Here is a 9810-nt window from a genome sequence, read left to right on the forward strand (position 1 = left end):
CGTTGCTGGTGCTGGCACATCGGACGATCGCTATGCGTGTTTTTTTTGGTCCGTTTAATTAGCCGATATACGTACGTATTTGCGGTTTTACACATGCGGCTATCGGAATGGCAATCTGAAAACGTCAAATTTTGGGTGACGTACTTGTCGGGGAGTGTCGTTGTTTTGTGCGTTGTGCTAGCTTCAAATATTGCTGACGCGTTTCCAGCAGAGCGCTCCCTATCAAGCAATGGCTCCCAGTTGTTGTACCGCTGGGACGTGAATTTGCACATTCGCCCACAGGAAGCTTTGCAGCTTCATGTATGGTGCCTCTGCACGTCAGGTAAGTGCAAAACTTTATGGAGAAAGTTGATTTACGATCGATTTTATTTCCTATGATCGATGATCGATGGTAGTCCGGTGGCGGTCGAGTGGCCGAGGCGATCTCGGTGCCATTCTTCGTCAGGACCGTGGTTCAAATCCCATCCGGATCCCCTACTTTGCTACGGATAAAATCAAGTCACAGAAAGCCAGAAATGGCAGGCTGAGATCTTTCAAGTTTCAAGAAGATCCCAATGGAAGGAGTTGATAGCGACATCTTCCTTCACACAATAGGAGCAGGCATTGAATTTCGGTCGTACCATCTCCCCGGACGAAGGACTTTCCAGCTATGAGGAACCTCTCGAGGTTGTAGAAGAGAAAACATCGAGGAGTCCGATATCTAATCCCCCGTCTCAGCCGTCTCTCTATACACAGGGCCAATTATCCAGCTATTACGGGTAAGCTATGAGGGACCTCTGAAGGTTGTAGAAGAGAAGATATCAAAGAGTCCGATATCGATTGTCCTGCCTGGACCGTCTCTCCATACTGACTATCCAGGCATGACAGATAGCATTAGCCAAGGATTCCAGACATTTGCCCTCCAAAACCTCCCGACCTTCCTTGTGCCAAAGAACAAACAAATGTGCACCGGAAATGCGTATCGCGGTCAGACAATTTCTGACCAATGCGCACTGGTGTTGCGTCTCGGTGAAGTTGTGCTACTCCAAGATAAACAGTTCTACCCAGGTCCGAGCACCTGGTCGGTCCTAATGGGGTGGTGTGATGTGTTTGATCGCGCAAACGTATGACAAGTAGTGCAGTTTTGGTAAGCGTCCTCCTCACCAACCAATTACCTTAGCCCAGTAACAAACAACAGCGAACCTAACCCCGTAAACAACAGGCGCGCACAACATTGTTGCGCCAAGTGGGATAAATTGAGTTGTTGATCGAGCTTCCGAGATTCGATGGCAATGGCATGGATGGTGGTGGACACCAACGAGACACCGGCGGAGGGGAAGGACAAATGCTTCGTCCACGGCTGCCCTCTAATTAGACCTCACACCATATACTGGGCAACGTGGCGGAGCATAAAACTCCACACAACTACCCAATGCCCGTTTGATCGTACAGCCGTCACCAGGGTGTACTGCCTACTGGTGGGAGTTGCAATTTTCCCTTTCGCTTCACACATACTCACCTAAACCAGCCCATGCACGATGCTGCCGTTCTCTTGAGGCGCACTTTATTTATTTAATTTTTTCTCCACTGTTGTGCTATTAGAGTGTCTTTATGTGTATATGTGTTGCTATTTTCATTGTTATTTATTCGCGATTGTTCGCTAAATGGATCTTTCTAAATGGTGTGTGTGCGAGTATGTTTAACGCCACTCAACACTGGCAGGCTGTTTATTTTGTCAACATGTGTTCTGTTTTGCTCCAACCCATCCAACGCCCCCCCAAAAAAACACCTTGCTGATGTGTCTTTAAAGTGTCAGCACCCAATTCATTTCACAATGAAATGTAAATTGATATGAAAATTCGAGGGTGTGTCGCATGGCGCATTTTTTCGCGCTCTCTGTAAACACTTTTGGGAGCAACGTTGGGTTTTTTTTCGATCGATAGAGAACAACAACAACACGATTACTTGATGTTTGATAAAGAAAAAGTTGATAGTACTGACTGCAGACAGTCGGGCCTTGGAAATTGTTGATCGAATAGCCACAACACAGCCCGGTCTCAATACGTCACAGGACCGGAGTTCAAATCTCATCTAGGTCGTTCCCTCATAGTGAGGACTAACCATCCCAACTATGCGGTATCATTAAAAGTCTAGTGAAGAGAGGTCGTTAAGGCCAAGAAAGAAGAGGCATCTCTCTGCACAACACATTATTGAAATACGAAGACAACATGAATGTTGTGTGATGCTCATTTTGGATGGTCTCTCGATGTTGTCGGACTTCTTCTTCTTCTTCTTCTTCTTTAGCCTAAGGAAGCTCACCTCTTAACTTCTATTAGGTCATATGCCTGCCATTTTTTTCTAGCTTACTAGACTTAATGATACCACGTAGATGAATAGTCAGTCCTCAAACACGGGGGAACAGCGGCCAGATGGGATTTGAACCCCCGTTCCTGCCATGTGAGGACCGGCACCGCTATCGCATACACCACTGGGGTCACCCATTATGCCATGTACAACAGAGAGAACTTAAAACGTAGCTCACGAGAGCATTGTGCAAATTCTACCAACTATTGCATCTTCCTGAGCAGTTCCTGGCATATTACCCCAGATCAGTTTGTTTCTCCTTCCTAGAAAAAAAAACAACGCCAGCATCACCAATCGAATGTAATTATTTCATCATCAAAAGCAAAAACAAAAAGGCGTAAAATAGTTTTGGTCCAGCACGCGCACGAGAATAGCACCGGACGTAAACAACCGTTTTCGGACACAAACAGCTAGTAAATAACGCGCAGTAACGCTCTGCAGCGTTACGCAGCACCTCAATGGTAAACCCGTGATGACGATGCGTTGCAGAAGACGCCTCATCCGACAGTATGAGGCGTACGCGCCTGCAACCCGCAACGACCCGTTGACGTAATTAATGGCTACGCGATTGCTTTTGTTTGTCAACTTCCTTCCAGGCGTTGAGACAATCGATTTCTAATCTATAGTTACGAAGCCTGCCAGATCGGAAAGGGCTTCCCCGATACCTCAGGTCTGGTTTTGCGCCGAGTATAGTTTAAATGTTGGAAGGTTCTCTCTAAAAAATTCTACCAAAACACGTAATGTGTTGGTGGTCCGGAGGCCGCCAGGAATCAAAGGGATAAAATTCCATCCGGACCCGTTCCCCCGAAGTGAGGACCTGACTATCCAACTACCGTGGTATCATTCTATTAAGCCAGAAAATGGCAGGCATGACCTAAGAAGTCGTTAGGCCAGGAAAAGAGACAGAGGGCACGTAATGAAACGGCCTTCAATAGGGCATGTAAGGAACAGGGGGGCATAGACAGAGTCATCTCTCTGCTACCCTTCAAATTGCATCTACTAGACGCATCAGACCAAATCGGAGTTCGTCAATCGAGACGTACAATAGCTTAATGTAAACGGCATTGAACGCTAGTTCTCGCCCGGTGTTTTGCACATCTAGCGGGTTAGCGCAAAAACGGGTTGTGACGTGCAGCATCCTTCGCAACCGGAGCGCGCGAGCACATACATTGACGCACAGTATGGTACGATGAGGTCTGCAACAGGAGGCAAACAACATGGTTTAGAAAGCAACAAACACCAACCCCAGCAAATACTAGATCGCTAGATCGAAAGCTTCCTGGACCAGCTAGCAATACGGTTCGGATCTGGTTAGAAGCTACTCCCCCCCCCCCCTCGAATTTGTACTCGCCTGACCCTGAGGTCGTCCTGAGGTAAGGTCCGGAATTTTTTGCACATACAGAAATCTGACCCATCTGTCAGCCTTGAGTCCTCGGTGGATGCAAAAAGATGAGACAAACAAACAACCGCTGGCAATCGAAACGGATCGGTTCGACTACGGATCAGATTGCACATACACGTTTCTGTCCCGCGTGCTTACAACCCTGGTCCGCTTGCTTTCGCCAACTCGCTCGCCCGGCTCGAAGCAGTGGAGCGCTGTCGTTAACGCCGGACTGCAACGGTTATGGTTGACGGGGGGAAAAAGGCCAACCCTCGGTCGCCATTAACATCAACAGACATCTCGTATCACTTCCTTCCTTATTACCATGGCAAGATCATTCCTCCCCCTGAGCAACAACACGCGTTAGCGAATACTTAAAGGTGAGTACGGTGAACCGGAAATTAGACATTTTGTTTATCATGCGTTACGGTGAAGAGATGACACAACAATGTCTGGACATTAGAATTCCAAAAATCTGGACTCTCGCAACACGGTTTTCTATAAATAGAATTCGCGGCAGGTCTCTTCCAAATCCAGGACCAGATAACATCATGTCACGGAAGTCTCAAAAATCGCAGACTAGGACCACTGGATGTATTTCTCCAACAAAAATGGAGGTATGGTAAGCTCCCGAAATGGGATGTATCAGAGGTATGGTCGTTGACACTGGCAACCAGATCATCCTACTCAGAACAGAAAATTAGGATGATGGCAAGGTGGAGGCGTCATTAGTCGCAATCGCAAGAACGCGCCTTTTGCTTAGACAGGCGGACAGAAACTTATCGCTAACGTCAGCCTGATCGTTGATTATTTACTTTCTTTACCGCGACCCCAAAACAGGATCCTGCCTCGTATAGGTGGGCTCGATAAGACTTGCGCGAATCGCTACATGAAGTCGTTCATCATGGCCGCGTCCAAAATTCATAAAAAAAACAGAACGAAGCAGCACACGAATTGTTGCCCACACAACTAATTTGGTGAACGGGGGCCCGTCTCTGTTGCCACACACACACACACACGGGGTATTGAATAAACTTGGGGCGAATTATGTATGTGTGTCGTGGTGTTATCTTCGTAGGCAAGCACTGCTTTGTGCGCTGTCGGGAACCGAAGCGATAGACGACGACGAGATTGTGGACATGGGGAGATGTTGCGGGAGCAGGTCCAAAAATTCCGACTCCCCCCTTCTCCCCCATCTTCCATGCCTATTGTTCGCTTTCTCGCTCGCTTTGTTCCAACTTCCTTTTTCCTCACACACTCCCGCTGCCGGCGGCCTCTTCACCCTACGCTTATATAATTTTGGGGAGGGTAGGATCAATCGGAATTGCGTCTTACTTTTTTATCGAAAGGTATACGGGCCGAACTGGTACGGGTGGGATGTGGGAGGGTGCTCTTGAGGAGTATGCCAACTTAACCAACAAGCTCCACTACTCCACCAGGCCTCCTTGCCACCAGCACCAAGTGTTGTACTCGAACCTGAAGAGACCCATTCTTTCTACAGACACAGGCTGTGTTCCGCATTATATGCAGCTCCTCCTACCCCTAAAACGCTCTCCATATCAGATCCCTATCATAACCGGGTTAGATTTCGCGGCCCGCCAGAGGGCGCCACGATTGTTTCAAATTTTTCGTCCGATTCCGTCTCCATTTGATGATAAGTTTCATGCGTAATGCTATCATTAATTAAAAAGCCACAGATCATTGTCAGCAGAATCAGTATGAAACAAAAATGGCGCCCACAACTTTGCTCATTTGTTTAGTTCTTGTTCTTCTATAAGGTCTTCTATAAGGTTTCGGGGTACTCTTTTTTTTTGACTGTGTTTAGTTATGAAGTAACTAATATCTGATGCCCCTCTTGCAAAATTCACCAAATATGGTTTGCTCAAGGTCTGCTGCCATTTTGCCGCCTTTCCTAACCGTTCATTGTTTGCTTGCGCTGAAGTTTTTTCAAGGTGAATCGGTTGGTCTGGTACGATACATATTAGCTACCGGCAAAGCGACGCTGGTTCTTTTTTTTTTTTGATCTACCCACTTATCACAAAACTGTGCAAATTTTGCATGTCAATGGCGTGTTCTTGAACATTTTTTTTTTGTTCTTTTAAAATTATTTTTTTGGCACAGTCACGCTGCTGACAATCAGCGAAGGTGGATGCCATATTTTGATGCCCTTACGACGTGGCGCATAATGCCAATCGCAGGAGAGACAAAAAGAAAGGTTATCAGCATGTGCGGTTCGCGGTAAGACAAACACACGCGCACAGAGAATTTGAATTGTCGATGGAGGCGCACGGTTTGGAGCCGAAAACGTGTGTGCCATGTGGTCAGATCGGGGCAGTTGGAAATCGACCTGTTTAAATGTATCAGTTATTTGAAAAAGATGACGTGGATAAATGATTATGTGCGATACAGTGTGTGTGATTGATAGCTGAAGCACTGGCAGGTGTTTGATATTGGTTTACCGAACAGCGCACACTCGTCTTGCAGAAAGGGAGTTGCTAAGGAAGGGAAGAACAGAGAGGGTGGAGAGGGGATGCTGTGACGTAAAGGCGAACTAATACCACCACAACCACCACCCCCTTCAGGTCCCTAGCGGTCCACGATACGCGGGCGGCCGTCTCGGTGATGCGAAAACCGGTTTAGGTCGAGCCCAAAACGTTTCGACCAATCAGCGCTCCGGCTGGTGTTCACCCTTCGCGCGTCATCCTCCGGGGCGCGCAAAAAACCCTCGCATCGCCTTCTGTACCGCAGGCAAAGGGATGCTGATGGCCTTTCGGTGCATATCTTGGGCACCTTCCACCGTCCACCGCTTTGCGTTCTGATCCTGAACTTTGCGTGCGTCTCCTTGATTTTGGACCACAACAGCTCAAGACGACGGTGTGCGCAACTTGCCAAAGTCAGGTTTCGATGCTAGTTTTTTTTTGGAACACGCATTTATGAGACACACACACGATAATGTTGATCAGGAGGGCTCGACTCAGCGGCGCAACCACAGCCAATCAAGTGGCGATCGATGGCGTGCCCGACGCACGTGGAAGTGCCGCCACCTAACCTCGTTTCGGTTGGGACCTTCGTTAGCTTAGGCGAAGGGGCGACCCGATATGTGATAACACGAGTAGGGAGGGGGATAAAGGGGTCGTTTCCACGCACACGCACACAAGCACCCTTGCTTGCGTTGAAAGCGAAGATCACTTTGATTGAGCGTAATTGCGGCCAACTTCTTGGCCTGATGTGATCATGGCGAAGAAGAAGAAGAAGAGGACAACAAATAACATGCCACGCGATCGCGATGCGAATTTTTCTCTCCATTTCTAGAACGTTCGGTTACGGGTTTCTCATAAGATGAGAAGAATTATCGACAGGAAGCTGTTGCTTTGCTTGTTTCGGCAGGATTTATGGAGCTATGTCTGGTAATGGGGGGAAAAAAATACTGTCATCTCTCAAATTCTTCTTGGCCAGCGTTGAGCATGTCCTAGCGACGTTGGCAACACATTGAAATTTATAGCGATATTATTGGGGGAGCTTGGAAAGCCTCTATCCCAAGTCCCTGAGTCGTCGGAGTTCTTTAAGGATATCCCGTAGAATGTCAGTAAATAAAGCACTGTTAGTCGCCCCTAACTTGAAGAACAAACCAACGTTGCTTTATCCATTCAATGAGTACAGAACCATCTCATCTTAAGAACACCTCACCATCCCACCGGGAACGAATTATTCTGCTGCGCAAACCCCTAAAACAATACAGCTCACCTATGTCGTCGCAGCATTTAGCACCGGCGTGCGTTAGTCACCAGGTTCAAACATCCATGCGCACGCTAAAGTACAGCGCAATGAGCAAAGCAAAAACACCAGCATGACAATCATCATCCGAATTCCACCGAGCACAGTAAACATAACAGCATAACAGAGATACCGCGCATCACGCGGCCTCCGTGAAGGATAAAGATTGGTGCACGATAAGCAGGACGCTGGTGACGTCTCGAGCACATCACGGGACACCGGGCGGCGTTCGCATGGCATTCCCAGTCTATGCTCATCCTGCCGCACTGCTTATCATTTAATTAGCGAAACGTTTGCCCGCACCCGGTCAACGATATCGGGTTGGGGTTGGTCGGGCTGCGGTGTGTCTCGTTTTTTTCCCCCTGTAGCTACTTGAAGCTACTGGTGAGATAAAACTCTGGAGCTACTCTAGATTGACCTGTGCACGTGGACCGCGTCGGAAGGTGGTGATGGAAACCTTTGCGGTATTAAAAACTTTACAATTTAATGTATAGTATCCAGTTTAACGGTTTTCTCTTTTTAAATATGCGCTTAATTCTAATCGAAAAATAAGCTTCCATTCGTTCTAAAAGCTCGCGCTCAAAGCTCGCGCGACTCTGCATGAAATACGCCTTAAATTATGCAAAACGCATTAACACGTCACAGGCAAACTGCACATCAGACTGCCCGTGTGTATCCGAGCTGCTTGATGAGTTTTTGTTTATTCTGCAATGGACTTTTGTGTGGATAAAAATGGTGTGGTACCCCTTCTGGGTTATATTTCTGGCCTTATACGCCGCTACCGACATCGGAGCTCTGTTTTGTAGAACCAAATTTTCAGTCACTTCGCTGCTGAAGATGGCTCGCCCTCTTCATGAGGCGGGGATTGTATTGTACTGTACGATACCAACCAAAATCGGAATCAGGTTCGGTAAAATTACAATTTCCTTTCATTTTGTACCAAAAATAAGTAACATTATTTTTGTTTACACGTTTCCGTAATTCTGTAATATTATCTGATTTCCTATAGAATACGCTTACCTTGGCGTGTGGCTTGACTGCGGTGTTACCTCTTGACGATTCTTGGTCGTATTATCTTCTCAAGGCCTCTTTTCGGCGGGGCCTGGGACTTTAACTAACCCATGTGCATCAAATTACTATTCTGCTCATTGGCTCAGATTGATACTGGAGTCCTGTTCATTAATTTGGATCCATATCGATTGTGTTGGAAATTCCTCTTGTATTACCCGGTTACCCGGAAACTCGTCGCTCGATCGCACAACTACGATTTATTGCTGCTTAAGAAGGCATCTTCAATCAGCGATTTCTTTCCATTTTCCCGATCGCTTCCTTCATGTTCCTTCTCTTTGTAGATCTAGTTTTAAGCAAAGCTTGTGTAGCGAATCACAAATCAAAAACAATCCAAGAAAAACTCCTCTTCTCGACATAAGATAGTTAATTTATCTTTATCTGTACGAGCGTTCGAAATGAATTTAACTGAGTTTGTTTACAATCTTCAAAAACAAACGGTTATTTGACATCATTACAACAACAACAACAAAACACACGCATGTTCGTGTTTATACGGATGAGTTGAGGTTTACAGATGAAATTGCGTGCAACCTAGGCGAAAATATTTTCAAATGAATGAAAAAAAAAACTGGAAACTTTAGGCACAGCAGATTGAAAATTTATTATTTTTTTAATTTTTAATTTGTATTTCTTCTCCCGCCGTGCTCATATAAGATGCGTTTAATTTTAAATAAAAGTTTATGCTAAAGTAACGGTCAAATAGGTTTTCCATTGTATTCAAAAACAGCATGTGGGAAAAATCGAAATGCTACTAAACACTTTTATAGAAGTGTAAAAAAAATGCCTTTCCTGGCAGCAAACGTTAGAATAAAAATGTATTTAAAGCAAGGTGTATGTATTTAGAAGGTGGATTTTTATCGATTTGACAGGGCGACATTTTAGTCGAGTTATGTCAGAGTTTGTTTACAAAAACATATGGTATGGGGCAACAAACATGAACAAACAGCCTCGATTCTCAATCCCTTGAGCAATTTCGCTAATTTATGGGTCATCTTCGCATATCAAATGTTGTCCCACAGACGATTGACGATATTTGGTTGCATTTTTCGTCAAAAAATCGCAAGCGATACCACCACCGGCACCTCCTCCGACACTGCCATCACTCTTTTCAATACCCTTCCCCTCGATCACCTCGGAACTGTTATGTCAGGTCGAGAAATGTCAATTTGCTCTAAACAACTCTACCTTCTATATCCATATACCTTGATTTAAAGCAAGAAAAAAAACTCTGGGACACAGTC

The sequence above is a fragment of the Anopheles stephensi genome, chromosome X, assembly GCF_013141755.1.
Source record: "Anopheles stephensi strain Indian chromosome X, UCI_ANSTEP_V1.0, whole genome shotgun sequence".
Taxonomy (NCBI): Eukaryota; Metazoa; Arthropoda; class Insecta; order Diptera; family Culicidae; genus Anopheles; species Anopheles stephensi.